Below are 20,926 nucleotides of genomic sequence, written 5' to 3' on the forward strand. Positions count from 1 at the left end.
ATGGAAGTTTTGCTTGCTTTGATTTTAATATTAATATGTTATGTTCTTGCCTACCACGTGCTGTTGTTCAGTCACTTGGTCGTGTCCAAGTCTTTGTGATTCCCCTGATTGCAGAACACCAGGCTTCTCTGTCCTCCACTATCCCCCAGAGTTTGCTCAGGTTCATGTCCATTGAGTGGGTGATGCTATCCAACCATCTCCTCCTCTGCCACCCCTTCTCCATTTGACTTAGATCTTGAAGGACTGATGCTTAAGCTGAAACTCCAGTACTTTGGCCATCTCATGCAAAGAGTTGACTCATTGGAAAAGACCCTGATGCTGGGAGGGATTGGGGGTAGGAGGAGAAAGGGATGACAGAGGATGAGATGGCTGGATGGCATCACCAACTCGATGGACATGAGTTTGAGTAAACTCCGGGAGTTTATGATGGACAGGGAGGCCTGGCATGCTGCAATTCATAGGGTCGCCAAGAGTCGGACATGACTGAGAGATTGAACTGAACTGAACTTCCCAACATCAGGGTCTTTTTCAATGAGTCAGTTCTTCACATCACGTGGCCCAAGTAATGGAGTTTCAGCTTCAACCTCCTTCCTTCCAATGAATATTTGGGATTTATTTCTTTTAGGATGGACTGGTTGGATCTCCTTGCAGTCCAAGGGACTCTCAAAAGTCTTTTCCAACACCACAGTTCAAAAGCATCAATTCTTCAGTGCTCAGCCTTCTTTACGGTCCAACTCTCACATCCATACATGACTACTGGAAAAACCATAGCTTTGACTATATGAACCTTTGTCAGAAAAGTGATGTCTCTGCTTTTCTGTTCCTAAATATGTTTTTGCAAATGTTATTGCTTCCCATGTTGGGGACCTGGAGCTCTAACCCATCGAGATAACTAAAGGTGGACATTTCACATCAAATTAAAGACAGCAGGAGTCCTATTGAATGCAGTGAAGATGGCATCTGAGCCACGCAGAGGTTTTCCCCACCACTTAAATCTCTGTATCTAGTGCAAGATCTCACAATGGGGCACTACTGGAGAAACTAGGACAACAAATTTTAATCCATTTGACAACTTACCCTTTGCTCAAGCAGACATCCTGTCTGAAGCCAAAGTCTTGCTAAGTCAGAATAATATCACTCTAATTGTCCTCCCAGGCATATGATTTTGATAAAGAAGGAAATCTGATTAGTCTTACAGTTTACTCACCATATAAAAGAGACCACTTATTTTCAGTGCTAATTTCTAGGAAGGTATAATGAGATTTTTGTTATTAAGGAATAATCATCCAACTCATTTAACAAAGTCTAAAAAGCATCTAATATAGATCACTTGCTAAAAATAGAACCACACATTTGCTTAACTTTCTAGATTTTATAATTTTAGTAAATAAGAAGAATCTGCATTATTAGGGCAAATCTGTCACTAAAAACTACCTAATTTGCTGCATTAATTGACTGGAATCAGATGTAGTACAATAAGTATATAGAAAGTATATACTGCTACTGCTAAGTCACTTCAGTCGTGTCCAACTCTGTGCGACGCCATCCCTGGGATTCTCTAGGCAAGAACACTGGAGTGGGTTGCCATTTCCTTCTCCAATGCATAAAAGTGAAAACTGAAAGTGAAGTCGCTCAGTCGTGTCCGACTCTTCGAGACCCCATGGACCGCAGCCTCCCAGGCTCCTCCCGTCCATGGGATTTTCCAGGCAAGAGTGCTGGAGTGGGGTGCCATTGCCTTCTCCGACAGAAAGTATATACATTTAGTAAACTGATTTTCTACAAACTGAAGTATGTAAAGATGCCTAAATGCATCTTATTTTCCTTTGTGAGGTAAATTAATGTTGTTATTAGACATCTGCTGCCCTTCAGATCCCACTTTTAGAATCTAGCCAATTTGTCAGGTCTCTGGGGGCACAGGTTACCATCTGACCATGATGAGATGTGAGCGTGCCTCTAAGGATCTTACTTAAGGTTCCAATGATTTCCTTTCTCTTGTATCTTCATCTTTCTACATGCCTTTCTTTTAAATTGACAAAAGACACTAGAATCTGAAATTTTGCTGAGGTCCATTTGTCTATTTTACGACTGAATAGTAATTGGAGTCAAACTGTCTAAGAATATCTTTCCTGATTGTGATGGTTATGGTGATGATAGTTTTCTTTCTAGCGTCTGAACTGAGTACCAGAGGCCTGTGAGTGCTTCACATGCATTACTTCATTTAATGCCTATGACAGAGAAGGAAATCGACCCTGGATACTCACTGGAAGGACTGATGCTGAAGTTGAAGCTCCAATACTCTGGCCACCTGATACGAAGAGCTGCTGACTCATTGGAAAAGACCCTGATGCTGGGAAAGATTGAGGGCAGGAGGAGAAGGGGGTGACAGAGTATGTGATGGATGGATGGCATCACTGACTCAGTGGACATGAATTTCAGCAAACTGGGAAACAGTGAAGGACAGGGAAGCCTGGCATGCTACAGTACAACTTAGTAACTGAACAACGACAAAAATAGTGATTCTCGTGGAAGTGGTGAATACCCTGAGAATTTCCATCTGCCAGAGCAGCCTTCTCAGCCCTGGATGCACATTTACTCATGAAGAAAACTTTGAAACACTGAAGGTGCTTGAGCCCCACCCCTGGAGATGCTGATGGAACTGGCCTGAGGTGGGGCCCAGACATTGGTATTTATTTTAAAAGCACCTGATGTGGTCTCTCTGAGCTGCCAGGTTGCAAACTACCACTCTGGGGGGCTGGTCTTCCCCTTAGTAACGATCTCAGAAATCACCTAACCTCTCTGAGCAACACCTAGAAACTAGAACAATCACTTCCTTCAAAACTGACAAGTCAGCTGTGTTGCAATCAAGCCATAAATGATTGTTTGCTAATATTCCAATATTCCCAAAGCCTGAATGGTGATTATGTTAAATATTAATATTGTCATTGTGTGACCAACACCTGGGTAAAGTGAGGAAGATTCAAGAATATTGAACTTGCTAGTCTGACACTGTGTTTTGTATAAACCCAAACCTGTATGATGCATGAAAAAAAAAACCCTTCTTCAGTTACTTTCATTCTACACCATGGATTCACTGGAAGCATCTTGGAAGGTTTGGACATTGTGTTTTAGCACGGCTAAGGATGAAACAGATCATTAGCTTCCTGGATCTCAGAGTTACATTACAAAACTTCCTTTGTCCCCCTAAGCAATCTAACTAGTTCTGGGAAGGGACCCAGAACACATAAATTTAAATATGAAGAATATACACATAAGATAATGAAACAGTTGCCAACAAATACATTTCCAGAACACAGTTCCAGCCATACACAGGATTAATGGTACAAAATAGTCTCATAATAATGCTGATAATCAAAATGCTAGGGAAATCACAGGAAAAAATAAGATATCCTTTTATTTGCATGAGTCACATTAAATTTCAATGACATTTGATCAAAGCATACAAATATGGATAGCTTATTAAGAAACCAAGTGTTTTGAATAGTGAATGTTTGAAAACAGATTTTGTCATATTTAAAACATACTAGCTATGTACCGGTCCTTACAAACACCAAAATTTGGATTAGGTTTTGAAATGCGTGATAGAGGATCTGACTTCTCATGGGCTTCAAGGGATACCAGACAACAAATGAAACTCAGAATTGCTGATACAGCAAAGGCAGAAGAAATTTGAGTTGATGGGAAGAGTTGAGCCTTTGAAGATTTTTCAGAATTCCACAGGGCTCATGGATATGATAGCTGTTTATTTACTTGAAGCTTATTTGTTATATTATTACGTGTAAAATGTATACAATACATAAATTAAAAATTATTACATATTTTTGTTACATTTATATAGATTATAAATTGCTACTCATTTTGAAAACATTTTAATAGATGTCTATTACTATTTTGGCATGCAATAAAAGATCAGAACTTTGATAACAAAAAAGAAAAAGTCTTCCTTTGATAACCCTGGAAAGAAGAAAGAGTTCCATGCGTGCTTTCTGAGTGCTATTCCCAAGAGTGGGTTACTTCCTGTCTTCTAAATTCAGACACAAATACATTCACGATGCTGAATACAAGTAAAACATTTTCTTTTCATTTAAATGTGTTTATAAATCGCATGAAATGATTCCAGCTTGTAGCGCTCCTTTGGCAAACATTGGCAGATACAGATTTTTGTCACATAAATCAGCTGCAGCCGGAGCCAAAGACTCTCTCGCACTCTCACAGATTTGACAGGAGTGTACACAAGAGCTAAACAATGCCAAGACTAATATTGTTTTAAATAGATATATGCTACATTTTAAAAGGAAGGGAAGGAATGTCAAGTTGGAGCACAAGTCAGTTATGCAGCACTCAGGAAGTAGAGCGCAAGGCTGTTTTGCCAGTCTATTTACACACCCTGATTGATAGCTATTGACTTTCTAATTAGCCTTTCGGATGGGTTAGAAAATAAAATCCATGGACTCCCATTTTTCCCAAGTGGCCAGCATCTGCCCACCCACTCGGCCTCAGGCCCAGCTGTGCCCTCCTGCAGGCTGGCCCGGGGCGCTGGACTGCCTTTCTGGGACCCTCCGAGCGCCCCTTGTCCTGATCTTGAGCTTCACCTTCCTCCTTTGCTCTGACATCCTGCTCCACCCTCTCCCTCATGATCTCCTGACACTCACAATGTCCGTGACACCTGACCCTCCTCTCCTGGGGGCTCCCCTCCTGGGGCTTTACCTCGGGTCCAGCTAGGCTTTAGACCAGGCGGGGCCCCCGCCCAGCAGGGAGTCAGGCAGTGTGGGCTCCTCGGTGGCAGAGCAGAGCCTGGTGGAGAAGGAGCCCACATCAGAGGGGCCCCATGGGTGGGGTATACTTCAGGGAGACCCCGGGGTGTCGAAGAAAGCCGAAGAGGAGTTGGGGGTGAAGAGGAATGTGCAGATGGTGGAACGGGGCTGCCCTGGTTCCAAATGCAAAGCCTTGCTTTGTGGACAGGATTACACCAGTAACTTTCACAAGGAGCCTGCATGGGAGGATGCACGTAGCCCACCCCATTTTGTTATGATAACCTCTAGAAACAGAGCCATTTGTCCAGTAAAAGCTGTTTTTAGTCCCTTGCACAAAACTGTGATGTTAGCAAGAGAAACAGAATTCAAAATCAGTGTTTATGGCACAAAAACGATTTCTAGATTTAGGTGATTTCAAAGTGAGAATCGATTGTTTGCATTGACTTATAGAACCACTCTACATTAAATGAGCAAACTTTAGATCCATTTAGAAACATAAAGAGTTATGTATCAGACTCCTCCTCACCAAAAACATAGGGTCGTTTAAATAGATGGCTTCAGACATATTCATGGGTCTAGGTGCACTTGAATCTAAGCAGCGGAAAACAGTTATTTTACTGATAATAATTTTCTAAAAAACTGTATCTGAAAGAATGCCTATTGTCAGAGAAAATGAAAATATTAAGATAAAAAAATAGCTTTGATACTTCTAACATCATTTAGGTACTCATTCATTCAGTTGTCACAGGAAAGCTTTATCACCCTAAGACATACAATGCACTCTGTGATTGCCAACACCATTTTTGGCAACTGTTCTCTTAAACTGAGCTTTTCATCTCATGACCTATTTGTATCTTTAATGATGACAAAGCTGATGCACTTTTTCCAAACTCTTAATTTTAGATTCTAGATATATCAGTGTATAGTTAGGATGAGGCTCTCAGTACCAAACCTGAATAATAACTTACAAACATGTGAGTGTGTGTTTTACAAGTTACCAAGAACAAACATGGAAATCAACGTAAACTTTTCCATTGACAAGCCTCATAACAATGATCTTTCATGTTGCAAATCATTTGCTTTACACTTTTCTCCCTTTAATTAATTCTCCCTAACCCAAGGTCCAAGAAATGGTTTAGAAAATTGCAATTTGATATTCCTTTGACTTTTTTCTGTGCCTGCATCTTTGCAATACTCCGTTGTCCTTCCTGAACTGATAAACAGTCATTTTATTCTACTCAAGGTGGTCTTTTGACAAGAGCTGAAGCCCTTGTCGCTGTCACCTTCTGCGTTTGAGGCCACTGTAAAACCTTAGGAAGCATTTAATGCAAATACTGACAGTGGCTTCTGGGGCACTGATTCGTAAAGGACTAGAGGTAACAGTATTGAGCACTTTTCATGATTTGCTGTCCCAATCACTCAGTAAATAATGGCATTTGTCTAGAAAGAAAGTCTAAAAAAGTAAATGCAAAAGCGATGAGTTCTTCAGAGATAGTTAAGTGTTGAAACAAACGCAACTATAAAGTAGATTTATGTCACCATAAAGATCCTCGTCTAAATAGAAGAAAAATGGAAAAAGGTGTACTGAACAGTAATAGGAAGTTTGTGCATACAGAAAACTCATATGTTGATTGACATGGTCTTTAGGTGCTCATCCATTTGGCAGAGAAAGCCTGAGAATTATACCGGTTTTCTGAGGGTCACATAATGAATTAGATAAACAAATCCTATGGGGATGTCTTTCAAATTTGATTTGTAACTATAAAGGGAATTTATGGGTAAATATCTTTTTTCCCTCTGTTGCTTCTTTTTTTAAATTGAAGGATAGTTAATTTCAGTGTTGTTTTAATTACTGATGTACAGCAAATTGATTCAGTATTCTTCTTTAATATATTCTTTTCCATTATGGTTTAACATAGGATATTGAATATAGCTGTCTGTGTTTTACAGTAGAACCCTGTTATTTATCCATTCTATATACACAAGTTTATATCTGCTCACCCCAATCTCCCATTTTATCCCTCCCCCAAAACCCTCCCCTTTGGCAACTACCAGTCCGCTCTCCGTGTCCATGATTCTGTTTCTGCTTCACGGATAGGTTCATTTGTGTCATATGTTAGATTTCACATGTGAGTGATGTCATATGGTATTTGTCTTTCTCTGACTTGCTTCCCTTCATATGATAACCTCTAGTTGCAGCCACGTTGCTGCAAATGGCATTCTTTTGCTCTTTTTTATGACTGAGCAGTATTGCACTGTATTTATGTACCACATCTTTATCCATTCATCTGTCATGAACATTTAGGTTGTTCCCATGACTTGGCTATTGTCAACAGTGCTGCCATGAACACAGGGGTGTGCACACATGTAAACAAACTAACACAAATCAGAGGAGAGTGGATGAATTCTGCTTTTGCTTTCCTTCTACATAAACTTCAGAAGCCTAAGTTTGGTTTCCCTTCTACATAAACTTTTGAAGCCTAAGTTCAGTTTCCCTTCTACCTCCACACTCCCCACCCCAACTGACAAAAGAAACAGTACATCTTAAAGGCTATTTTTTTTAAGTAAACATAACAGTATGGCTAGGTACTTAGCAGCTGATGGGGAGGTTAGATGCTCTCAATGAATGCAAGGTGGCACTCATATTCATTCCTTGACAAAAGAGATGATGGTGGTAATTTGTAGAAAGGTAAAACCTTTCTTTCAAATCTAGGAAGGAAAGAATTAAAAAAACAACAAAACCACATGAAGTGTACTATCCTGATGTCTTCAGGACAATCTAAGGAATAAATCACATCCAAATAACGTTCCATTATTGAAAACAGACAAAGGTTTAGTTTTGAGATGGAAGTGACTGTATGACCCTGCGCAAAGTAAGAATGAGGGAGAGTTGATGTTACTGATGCTCAGAAGGTCTGGTCTGATTGTGTCTGACTCTTTGTGACTTCATGGACTATAGCCCTCCGGGCTCCTCTGTCCATGGGATTCTCCAGGCAAGAGTACTGGAGTGGGTTGCCATTTCCTCCTCCAAGGGATCTTCCTGACCCAGGGATCAAAACTGAGTCTCCTCCTGCATCGGGATTCTCTACTGCTGAGCTGTCCAAAAAGTGACTCACGATAAAGCAAGAGTGAGTTGAAGGTGAAATTCTGGGAAGTACGTCTCTTTTCCAGGTACCATTATTTTGTGAGTAAAAGCTGTTGATTTTGTTTTAAATCATGTGTAGATACCTGTGTGTGCTTTAAAAACTCGACTGGACCTACTGACAAGACATTCTGACAGCTGCTTCCTCAGGTGGACCTGGATTCTTCTGTATATTTGCATAAGAAATGAAATCGCCCCGTTTCCACAGGCATTCAGCATTTTGTTTTAATGCTAATTTGCTACTTGACCTTTTGCTTCATAAACTAAGAACACTTAGTGCTCACAAACATTTGGGAATAAAAGGTTTTGGAGATAGATCACACTCCATCCTAAGATTGTTTTTTCAAGCTGATAAAAAACAACTTCCTTGGAATGTAGTATAGATGTCCATAGAAGTTTCAGTTACCTAAATGGTGGTGAAAGAAGGCTGCCTGTTAAATAGGAAGAGATAGTCAGTGACATTTTCCTCACATGCTGTGCTGCATGTGTGCTCAGTTGTGTCTGACTCTTGTGCGACCCCATGGACTGTGGCCCGCGACACTCCTCTGTCCATGGGATTCTCCAGGCAAGACACTGGGGTGGGTTGCCATTTCCTTCTTCAGGGGATCTTCCTGACCCAGGGATCCAACTCCTGTCTCTTGCAGGATTTTTTTACCACTCTCTCAGGCGAATTCTTTACCACTGAGACACCAGTTTATAGTGTATCTAGACTATGGTATAGTGTAAACATAACTTTTATAGGCACTGGGGAACCAAAAAATCCATGCGCCACCCTTTATTGCCATGGTCTGGAACTGAACCCATTGTATCTCTGAGGTATGCTGGTAGACCCATAGTTTAAACAAACTAAGTCTGTAGAAGTAAAATATTCATGGATAAACTAAAGTTAGTCTTTGAAACTTAGTCTGCTTTTAACCCATGTTGTCCCTAGGATATGAAATTGCTGAATAGTGATGGGTCATATGTGATGCTCACTGAAAGAACTATTTCTATAGAAACAGCAGGAGTAAACACACCCTGTGCTACCCCTTCCCTACACTCAGTCATCAGTGCCTGGAATAAATCTGTTTGCCGGTCCAACTGGCTGCACCTGTGGCAGCAACCTCAGGTGTAGGGATGGGATTTACAAGGAAAATATCCATTTGTGAGTTATCAGTGGGTCATTTCCATTAGAGAGAGACACAGCACAACAGAAAAGCAATACTGGCCAAGGAAACTGCTCTGTGGCTTACTTACAAGGCACTCTTTCTTCAGATTTCTTTTTAAATAGTTGTCATTTCTTTTTATTGAAGTACAGTTGATTTAAAATGCTGTGTTAGCTTCATATATATATATATATATATATATATATGCTTCCTAGTGGCGCTATTGGTAAAGAACCTGCCTGCCAATACAGGAGATATAAGAGGCGAGGGTTGGATCCCTGGGTTGGGAAGATACCCCAGAGAGGGCATGGCAACCCACTCTAGTATTCTTGCATGGGGAATCCCTTAGAAGAGCCACAGTCCATGGGGTTGCAAAGTTGGACACAACTGAAGCAATGTAGTGTGCATGCCCATGTCTATATATATCTATCTCCTTTTCCTGATTCTTATCCCATATAAGTTATTACAAAATATTGAGTCTAATTCCCTGTGCTATGCAGTAGGTCCATGTTGGTTTTCTATTTAATATGTAGTTGTATGTGTATGTGAATCCAGACCTCTGATTTATCCCCCACCTCCTTCCCCTTCTGTAACCATAAGTTTGTTTTCCTGGTACCTCATCTCATCATGGACCTCCCTTAGTGTATACTGGCTCTCTCCACTGGGCCCCGGGGAAGCCACATGCCTGTAGAAAGAAAAGAGAGAAAGAAGGAAAGGAAGTGAGCTTACCCTCTTGCAGTTGTCATGACTGTAAGAACCTTGGCAGCAAAGTGGGAGTGGTGGTAATCCCACTGACACAATGGTTTTGACAAGACAGACTGTTGATGAGTCCGTCTGCATACAGATGAGCAGCACCCTGTCTTCAAGTCATGCGCTGAGAGAAGAAAGGATAAAAGAGAAAGGCTGAGAAGATGAACAGACAAGATTACATGTAGCTGCCTGTAGGAAGTACGCAGTCTTTTGAGTCCATCTACAAGTAACCTCCAAGGAAGGAGATCGGAAGGCCATCCAAAAATCTGTAGCCAACCATTCAAGAACTCCATCTAACCACGAAGGATGGATTCATCATGAAATTCTGGGGATGGCCAAGTCTTTGCTGGCAGACATCAAGGCCCTAGGAACGGTAGGAAGAGGAAAGGTGATGGGTCCCTTTGGACCTATAGTTGCCTTCTTTTCAGAGATGCAAGTTGAATTTTTTGTCTTGCTTTTGCCACATTTTTCCTCCTAGAAAGAGACATTCTAGTTACAGTGAAGTAAAGTAAGTTATGTTAGAGCGATTCCCAGGTGGCTGAAATGGTAAAGAATCTGCCTGCCAATGCAGGAGACGCCAGTTCAATCCCTGCATCTGGAAGATTCCCTGGAGAAGGAAATAGCAACCCGCTCCACCATTCTTGCCTGGGAAAATTCACATGGAGAGAGGAGCCTGGTGGGCTATCATGGAGTAGCAAAGAGTCAGACAAACTGAGCTACTCAGCACAGTAATTAAATAGTGTCCACTCTTGTCCGATAAGATCTTAGAATCTGAGAGTTAACTTCTGGTAAGACAGCTACACTGCTAACAGCAGATTTCCTTTGACACCTAGAATTCATTGCTAATATCTAGAGCTGAGACACCTAGCCTGTGTCTCACTCCAGACATTCTAATAGCTGGGTGGCTTCAGCCACTGGGCGACCACCTGGATTCTAGACTTCTGGACTTGCAACTTCCTGCCCTGGACTTCCTGGGCCCAGACTGAGCTGTCCAAGTCCTCCTGCAAACACCATTTTCATCACAGTGTGCAGCCATTACCTGTTTATTAAAAACAGTGTCATGTTTATAAGAGTCTTTATTTCTGACTGAAGCATTTTCTAGAACATCTGGTTGGTTACACTTTACATAAATTAGCAGACTGTCATCTCCTCTTGACAGTTACCTGTTTACGTTCACTTCATTAAATACCATTTTTCAGAAATAACACAAGATATATGAAACACAACATGTAATTAAGCAAAATAATACAAATAAACATAAATAATCATAATGAGAAGGAGAAGGAAAAAATCTACTGGAGCATAATGCTGGGGATTTGACTATTGCTTGGCTTTGCAGGTAAACCTAGTGATTGCAACTATGTTCTGCGAAAACCTGTTAACTGATTTGCTAGTAACATACAGTGTTTGATTTAAAACAGAGCAAAAGTCTTCCATCTTAAATAAATTCTTTAGGTGGAACCAAGTTCTCAATTTTTAGTATAGGAAAATCCATGCCAAAGTAAGCAAGATATTAGGCGGAAAGCTATTCAAATAAGTGACAAGGATCTGTTATGGAAGATGTTAGGGTAGGGAGGCTCCCAGGAGGCCCTGAAAGAAGCTGAGACTCCTGTTACATTTAGCCATTTTCAGCTACTTTCCTCAGTTCTGTATTTGATGGAGGGCATATGGTTTAAATGGGCTTCCCAGGTGACCCTAGTGATGAAGAACTCACCTGCCAATGCCGGAGATGCAAGAGACACAGGTTCAGTCCCTGGGTCGGGAAGATCCCCTGCAGGAGGGCACAACAACCCACTCCAGTGTTCTTGCCTGGAGAGTCCCGTGGACAGAGGAGCCTGGGGGCTACAGTCCCTGGGGCCGCACAGAGTCGGACACGGCTGAGCGACGGAGCACAGCACGGCACGTCATTTTAGCGGAGAAAAACTTGTCCGAATAGATCCAGCTTCTCAGCTCGGTTCTTATCTCTTCAAGGGAATTGTTGTTATCTCTACTTTTATCTTAACTAACTTTATCTATAGAGAAATTATTTTTTGTTGTTATTTGCTTGTTTTTATGAATTGCCAAACCATTTACATGCATGAACAAAAATTTACCAAGTTGCTACTTTAGAAGGAGATTTCTAAAAAAAATTTTCCTTCTCTTTATTGTTTTCATTTTTCTATATCATCTATTAATTATCAATCTATCAATTCTTCTATCTATCATCTCCACTACATTTCAAAGTGATCCCCGGGCCACAGGAAAGGAAAATATAATACTATCATTGCAACTTCTATAATTAGCAATAGTTAAAAATTTCCTGTTACTATTCCTTACCAAATCACATTGCAGCAATTGACTTCTACCAATGTTGAATATGCATGACTCTGAACAGAATCTAACATTTTCCTCCTAATATACATAATGCCATCCGTTTCCCCGCCACCATATTGTTATTCTTCTAGTCTGCGTGTCAATCACAGGTTCTTTCCTCACTCGGATTCCAGGGGCCAGCGTTCTGAGACATGTGGGAAGAGAAGAGAATCTATTTCTGCCTGGCTTTGGGGAAAGGGGGCTCCATAGGCGGAGTAAGATTTTATTTCAGAAAGTCGAGTGCTTGGCAAGATACACCCAAACTTAACCTTATTTAACTCAATGGGAAAGTGCAAAATTTACACTCTGTATTTTCTGCTCTATTTTCACTTTCCAGATAAACTTTTTTCCCCAATAACACTCCTAATAGACTTGCCAGATTTGATACATAAAGGTTGTTAAGTGAGAAAAGGAAAAACAAAACCAACTCGAATAGATGAGACTATTCCTCCACCGTCTGAATCTATGTAAGGCTATCGAGGAGAATGACAACTTTATGGCCTTTAAAATACCAGGAAGCCTTTGGCAAACTAAGCTGACTCAAGGAGGCATGTAAATTACATACTTAATGTGTGTGGAAGAGAAAACGAGACTTTTTCAGCTGCACAAAGATTAGACATTTTTGTGTGGCAAAGAATGAGAAACAGACATCAAGAGAATCAGAAGGTTGGAAACTATTTATAACACAAAGAACAAAAGACTGCCCTCCTCCATATATAAAAATCTCCTAAAATTGATTTAAGCATTACAAATAATCTGAGAAAGTTGTTAATATGAGCAGGCAGCTCATGACAGCCAATAAACTCAGAAAGATGTTGAATTTTGCAGAGAGTCAGGGAAGTGGGAATTAAAATGATAGTGAAACCAGAGATGCAAAATAAATGTAAGGAAAATGATAACTTCTGAGGCTGTTGGAAGGCAAGGAAGAGCTTAGTGATGGAGTCAGAAGTGCCACAAATCTTTTTCCAAAATGAGCTTGGAAACATTTCTTAAAATTAAAAATACAAATACTCTTGAATTCAGAGATTCCATTTTAGGAATATATCTCAGAGAAAAACAAAAACAAAATCACTACCAGAACATCAGACTATATTCTCCAGATTGTTGAGTAAAACATTGCTTATGTTGTTTAAAAATATGAATCACAATAAGAGCAGTTAAATATATTATCATCCACATTATTGAGGGGAGCAGTCAGATATATTGCTTTAGAGTCGGATATACTATGGAGTATTGAGCAAACATTACCGCATGAGTTACCATTATGCCAATTAGCATATGGTTAAGTGGGGATGGTTAGGTTGTATAGTATTATAATACATATGATATTATCCCACATTTTTGGAAATGATCGCATGTTTGCACCAAGAGAACTAAAGAAGGGGATGTGGGGGTGTTGGTGCTGGGTGCAGGGGGTCTGGTTTACAGAGAGAATCTGACCAGGATAGGGAGACTTATCTTTCATTGAATTATTCCATTGATTTGTTATATGGGTCATAGATAATGTCTATGATTCAGAAAATCAAGAATTAAAATAAATACAATACGTCTATAAGAAAGAATGTGGGGAGAGATGCAGGAAAAGCAAGGAGCTTCGTTTAATAATAATCATCTCATCTTTGTTAGGGAGAGACAAGGGTCACTGGGCTTTCCAGGCGGCTCTAGTGGCAAAGAACCCCCTACCACTGCAGGAGACGGAAGAGAGGTGAGTTTGATGTCTGGGTCAGGAAGATCCCTTGGAGGAAGGAATGGTACCCCACTCCAGTATTCTTGCCTGGAGAATCCCTTGGTCAGAGGAGCCTGGCGGGCTACAGTCCACTGGGTCGCAAAGAGTCAGACACGACTGAATCGACTTCGCATGCATGAACCGAACACAGAATAGGAATACGCACTCTAGGATTTGCCTCAAGTCTTTAAGACGCGTGGGCTGCAGTGACAATGAGCGTCATGGGGTGGGTTGAGGGGGCAGCCTGACGGGGGAGAGATGTCTCCCCAGACCCCTGGAAGAGCAGCTTCTCCCAGCTGCTCGCCTCACTGAAGACCTGGTCCACTACCTGGGCCTGTGGATGACCACAGGCTGAACAAGGCGGGTCCCCAGAAAGTCAGCTCTGCTCCCCGTGACACGAGGTGGACAAGGCCTTTCGCAGCCAGGGCGGGGGGTTGAGAAAGCCAACCTCGGTGTCTTGGCCGCAACATGATGTCAGCAGTACCCCCTTGGCAAGTCCTGGGGAGGGGGCGGTGGCCATGATAGCAGGTGACAACTGTGGCCCCACCTGCAACTGGGTACTCCAGGGGCCCAGGAATAGATTGCTCAGGGTGCCTTGGGCCCCGACTCCAGGAGGACTTAGCAGAGGCTAGGGAGCAGAGGACACCGCCCTGTGACAACCCGAAGGGCTCACTCCCCAGGTTGGATATTCCTCTGCAATGCTTGATTTATCTGCTTCAAAATCAGTTGTTGTTGTCCTGTTGCTCAGTCATGTCTGATATTTTATGACCCCATGGACCTCAGCACGCCAGGCTTCCCTGTCCATCACCAACTCCCAGAGCTTGCTCAAACCCATGTCCATCGAGTCAGTGATGCCATCCAACCATCTCATCCTCTGTCGTCCCCTTCTCCTCCTCCCCTCAATCTTTCCCAGCATCAGGGCCTTTTTCATCAGGTGACTTCTCAAAAATCAGTTCCAGGAAAGAAAACACATTAGGTATAAAGGTAAAGAGCCAAGAGTAAAAGAGAGTGAGATGTGGGGTACAGTCCAAGATTTGAGGCCAAGCCGTGTTCAGGCCACAGTTCTTTGAGCTTAAATCCCCTCACACAGTAGCTGTATCCTTGTGCCTTTGGTTCAGCCTTCAGGGTCTCGTAGATCCCTCGTGAACTACAACGATGGTGACATCCCACACTCAGTTGTGTGTACTCCTGCGGGGAAGGTCCCAGGGTGCAAGGGTGCAGGGCCAGGTGTAGGGGAGCCACTGATCCTGTTCTCTGCTGGGCACTCACTCTAACAGAATGCAGATCCTCATTCTCCCTCATTCATTATGTTATGCTTTTCAAAGGTGTCCAGGCTTCTTCCGTCAACTCTAGCTCAGTCCTGCAGTAGAGCCTGCTTCTTTGGGCACCATCCTCCACTGTGGCCCCTGCTGACATGGGCTTCCCGGCTCCCAGGGGAGTTCTGCAGTCACCTAACTGCATCCCTGCTCAGATGCATTTTCTCTTGTTGTGCCTTGCATGAAGTGCCTGAGTGTTAGGCATTTTCTGGAGACTGTTGGCTGTCCCGAGATGCCATTGTGCTTTCTCCATCACTTGTGGTCCCTTCTGAGATGGGTCCGAAGCAGGTGTGCGTCCCCGTGCTCAGAATCTGGACGCCAGGACACATCACTGGACGTGAGCAGCCACCTCTCCATGAACTGATTCGGGTGCACACGGACCCCTCTGTGCCAGTGCAATGTGGCAGAGCAGACAGGTGGCGAGGGGGAGGGCTTTCTGGACTGGGGTGGGGGTGCCCCCGTGCTGGCCAGTTGGCTGATGTAAGCTGGGAATCCCCACCTTGGTCCATCCCACTGGGAAGTGAGCAAGTCAGCCAGGCCTCAGACACTTTGATCTAAATGACATATTCATTTGACTGATTTTTTTTTTCTTACCGTGCTGATTAAACTAGAGCTTTTTCGTAAAATTGATTGGTGGTTTGGAGACTGTGCAGGCCAGACCACAATCCAATTCTGTGCGGTTGTCCGTGTGTTCCCACTGGCTGCTCAGGGGATGGACGCTACCCTCAGCTCATGCTCCTGTGGTTAGGTGCTTGGAACAGTGGATGTGACCGAAAACAGAGAGACAAATAGCACCAACAGCATAAAAACGAAGGCGAGATTCAAGCAGCCCAAGGAAGAGAAAAGGAGAGGCGTAGGGTCTGAGGACTTCGGACGCCTGAAGGAGGACTGTGGTCAGGTCTGCAGACGGAGAAGCTAAGGCAAGGTGAGAAGGGTCAGGGATGATCTTTCCAGATGACTTGTCCGTTCCAAAAACACCTTTCAGCATCCAGGCTGCCTGATTCTCGAGTGTGAACTTTGGGTTCTGACTCTCCCAAACAGAAGGGATTTGTGCACTGAAATTAATTTTTTTTTTGCATAAAGTTTAGAGCCATGCTTCACCAACATGGAAAAGTCATGCACAGTTCTTTCTGTCCTCACTTTGTCCTTTCAGATGAACAGTTTGCGGGACTAACTCTAGGCACCCTGAGTCTGAGACTGCGGTGGGTGGTCACAATTCATTTCATAATTTGAGATAGAATCTGGATCATACGCTCCCCTTCCTTCACACTTAGAACCTCCAGGATCAGTCCACTAAATACTAGTCACTTTGCCACCACTAACTGGCACCCCTATTTTTACAGATGAAGAAACAGTGTTTCAAGAAAATTCAGTGACTTTCTCAGTCACACACATGAAGGAGTGGAACTAAAATCTGAACTCAAGTCTGTTTTGCCTTCAGACTATATGAAATTTCATACTTACACATATAAATGTTTATACGATAGTAGGTACCAACTAGATATTATCACCCCTCCAAACTCCACACAAAATATCAAGAAAGTCTAAATTTGTTTACAGAAACAAACTTATGAAGGATAGTTAAATAAGCTAAAACAGTATTCTTGGTGATGAACTTTTTGTTATAATTCAATTCTATTTAGTCCTAGGAGACTAATGTTTTGTCAATGGGAAGAGAAATGTATTCATTCAGCAAAAATGTATTGAATGTTCTAGTAAGACACCATGGAAATTAAAAAATTAATTTGTCAACTAAACAACAAGTAAAATTTTGAACCAAACCTAAGTTGGAGACTGCTCACTTGCAACCCCCCGGTATGAATGTATTGAAAAATCTGTTATCACTGCGTGCAGAACTAGAGGGTCTGCATTCAAAACCCAGGCTCCCCATTCTGCAGGTTGTCCTCTTGATTAGTTTACGAAAATAGGATTTCCATATGCTCTTGCAATCCCATTCCTGGGCATGTTTACAGAGAACATGTAATTTGTAAAGGTATATGCACCCCTATGTTCATAGCAGCACAGAGCAGCACTATTTGCAATAGCCAAGCCGTGGAAGCAATCTAGGTGTTCATCGGCAGAAGAATGGATCAAGAAGTTGTGGTCCATATAGATAAAGGAATATTACTCGGCCATAAAAAGAGTGAAATAATGCCATTTGCAACAGTATGGTTGGACCTAGAGATTGTCATTCTAAATGAAGTCAAAGACAAATATATAATATTGCTTTCTCTGTGGAGTCTTAAGAAAGACACAAATGACCTTATTTATGAAACAGTAGTAGACCCAAAGACATAGGAAGCAAATTTATGTTACCAAAGGGGAAAGAGAAGAGGAGGGATAAATTAGAAAGTTGAGATTAATTTATACACACTACTATATATAAAACAGATAAGCAACAAGGACCTCCTATATAGCACAGGAAACTCTACTATATATACTTCCCATTCAGTCACTCAGTTGTGTCCTACTCTTTGCGGCCCCATGGACTGCAAACCATCAGGCTCCTCTACCCATGGAGTAGAAAATTGCATAGGCAGAGGCCATTTCCTATGCCAGGAATCGTCCTAAGCCAGGGATCAAATCCACGTCTCCTGCATTGGCAGGCAGATTCTTTACTACTAGCACCACCTGGGAAGTCCACTCAATATCCTACAATAACCTAAAATGGAAAAGAATCTGAAAAGTAATAGTTAAATAGTATATGTATGACTGAATAATATAAAATAATAGTATATGTATATCTGAATCACTATGCTGTATACCTAAAACTAACAGGACATTGAAATTAACTATTCTAGTTAATGTTCTATTAGTTATTATTCTATTCTAGTTAACTATTTCTAGTTAACAAATCCAGTCCCACCATTGACTTTACACTAGACTATGGACAAATTACTTCAGTTCTGTGTGCCTCTGTTTCTAGCTGTAAAATGAGGTAGGTACCAGGAGTATTCACCTCATGGAATAGTTGAGAAGCCATTGAATTGATGAGTAGAGGATTCAGGTGATTGCCTGGTACATAGGGTTCAATGTATTAGCAGCATTGGCTTATAGGATGATCTTCCTAAATTTTTCAGAATGATCATATGGATTGTCTTCTCCTAGATGCTAATATGGTGAATTAGCTTAATAGATTTTCTAACAGTAAAGAATCTGGAATTTCTAAAATTAACTCAATTGAAGAATAACACATTATATTTTTTATGTGTGCAGCACTAAGTTTGCTTACATTTTGTTGAGAATATTTGCAAGCAGAATGGGATTGGAACTTCCCAGGTGGCGCTAGGTGATAAGGAATCTGCAGATAAGGAATATGCAGGAGACATAAGGCACTGGGGTTTGATCCCTGGGTTGGGAAGATCCCCTGGAGGAAGGTATGGCTACCCACTCTAGTTTTCTTGCCTGAAGAATCTCATGGACCAAGGAGCCTGGCGAGCTACAATTCATGGGGTTGCAAAGAGTTGGACACAGCTGAAGCAACTTAGCGTGCATTAGCACATGGGGTTGACTTGGCATTTTCCTTTCTTTTTATCATGCTTTCTACTTTGATATTTGGGTTATATTCTCTACAAATGGGAAGTGTTTGCTCACTGTCTATTCCCTGGAAGAGTCTATGTAAGATTGGAATTTTCTAAATGTTTGCTAAAATCATTAAGGCCAGTGTCATCTTTGTCCATTTTGTCCCCAGAGAATTTTATAGGACTAACTTATTTTAAATATTAGAGAAGTAGGATTTTTATATTTCCTCTTGGGTTATTTATATTTTTGTAAGGAATTATTCATTTTGTCTAAACTTTCAAATGTATTGCCACAAAGTTGCTCATAATATTCTGATTTTTTTAATATCTGTTGTTTATGTAGTTGTGGCCCTCTTTTCATGCCTAAAGCTGTTTATTGCTGCCATCTATGTCCTTATGAGTCTTGATAATTTTGTGCATGTTACAACTTTTTAACGAAGCTAGTGTTTGGTTTTGTTGGCTCATTCCATTGTGTTTATTTTCCTCTTTTATTGATTTCTGCTGTTTATTATTTCATCCCTTCATTTTCATTAGATTTATCCTGCTAGTATTTTAATATCTTTCTTTACTGAAGAGAATCAGTAGCCAGTCCTTTCTTTCTAACATGACATTTTGAGATTAAATATCTCTAAATATGGGATTAAGTAAAATAACACAACTTTTGATACATAGTATTGAATTGTTTTTGTTGTTGCTGTTGTTCAATCACTAAGTCTCGCTGCAGCTCTGTGGACTGTAGTCCACCCGGTTCCTCTGCCCATGGGATTTCCCAGGCAAAAATTCTGGAGTGAGTTGCCATTTCTTTCTCCAAGGGATCTTTCTGACCCAGGGATCAAACCCATGTCTCCTGCATGGGCAGGCGGATTTCTTTACCACTGAGCTATTAGGGAAGATGTATTATCTTTAATAATAAGTATCATATAATTATCCCTATGATTATATTTGATCTTTTAAAAACATTTATAAATGTAGGTTTCTAAAAATAATTTTATCTTTTTTACTGTTAAATTATAACTAATTGCTGATTTTTTAAACATAGTTCATACACTATTCTGTGAAATTTGTTAATTCTTGATATATGGCCTGGTAAAGTTTCAATTTTTATAAAAATCACATATATGTTTGAGAAGATTATATATTCTCTAAATGTTTAGTGAAGGGGACTATATATATTCATCAGATAATATTTGTTAATTTTACTATTCTGTTGAATTTTTGTTACTGTATCTTTCAACTAATAAGAACCTACTACATAGCACAGTGATCGATACTCAATACTCTATTAATGACTTACCTGGGAAAAGAAGCTAAAAAAGCATGGATTTATGTATATGTGTAACTGAGAACTTTGTTGTACAATAGAAACTAATGCAATACTGTAAATCAACTATACTACAAAAAACTTTTTTTAAGGTTAAATGTTCATGTAAGACATAATTTATGCAGTAAAATATAGATGCCAATTTTTGTGTATCCAAAACTCTAGGATGAGTGGAAGACAGCTTTCACCCTGACTCGGCAGCCACAGCTACAATCGACTAAAGTGTCCACCAGGAAAATGCCACGTAGGACATCTCTGTTCAGACACTGTGGGGCCAGCCACAGCACTCTGCCATCACACCAGAATCACTCAGAGTTCTCGAGCAGCATCATGGACGATGAGCTCTAAGCAGGGTACCCATCTTTCACTTCAATGATCATCTCATTTCCCTCCCAGCTTACTAAGGTTGTTGTTGTAATAAAATTTGAGTAACACAATCCATTTATAAATTTATTTGGTCAATTAATTTTATGGACTTTCTATTGGGAGGAGTCTGATAAATACAGAAATGACAAAAATTTGGGTTTCATAAAGTTGACAATGGAGAGTGGAAGAGGAAAGAGGAGGGAAAGAAATTTACACAGAGACGACTCGTTTCTAAGTCCCTTCATGGCGCCTGTGGCCCTTGCTTGTGTGGGCAGTCCAACAAAACCTACTCGGTGAAATCTGGTGGACCTTCACCAAAGGCATTTTCGGTGCTGATCCAAAATGGTGTAGAACAGTAATGATCCAGAGTTTTGTTTGAAATGAATATCCCGTGGCTGTGAGGAAGGGGTGCTAGATTCAGGGCAAAGATGGATGTGCAGTTTGCAGTAAATTAAACTGAAAACATCTAGGACTGACCCAAAGAGCCTCCTGAAAACCCACTCACCCCCCAGGCG

The sequence above is a fragment of the Odocoileus virginianus genome, chromosome 22, assembly GCF_023699985.2.
Source record: "Odocoileus virginianus isolate 20LAN1187 ecotype Illinois chromosome 22, Ovbor_1.2, whole genome shotgun sequence".
Taxonomy (NCBI): Eukaryota; Metazoa; Chordata; class Mammalia; order Artiodactyla; family Cervidae; genus Odocoileus; species Odocoileus virginianus.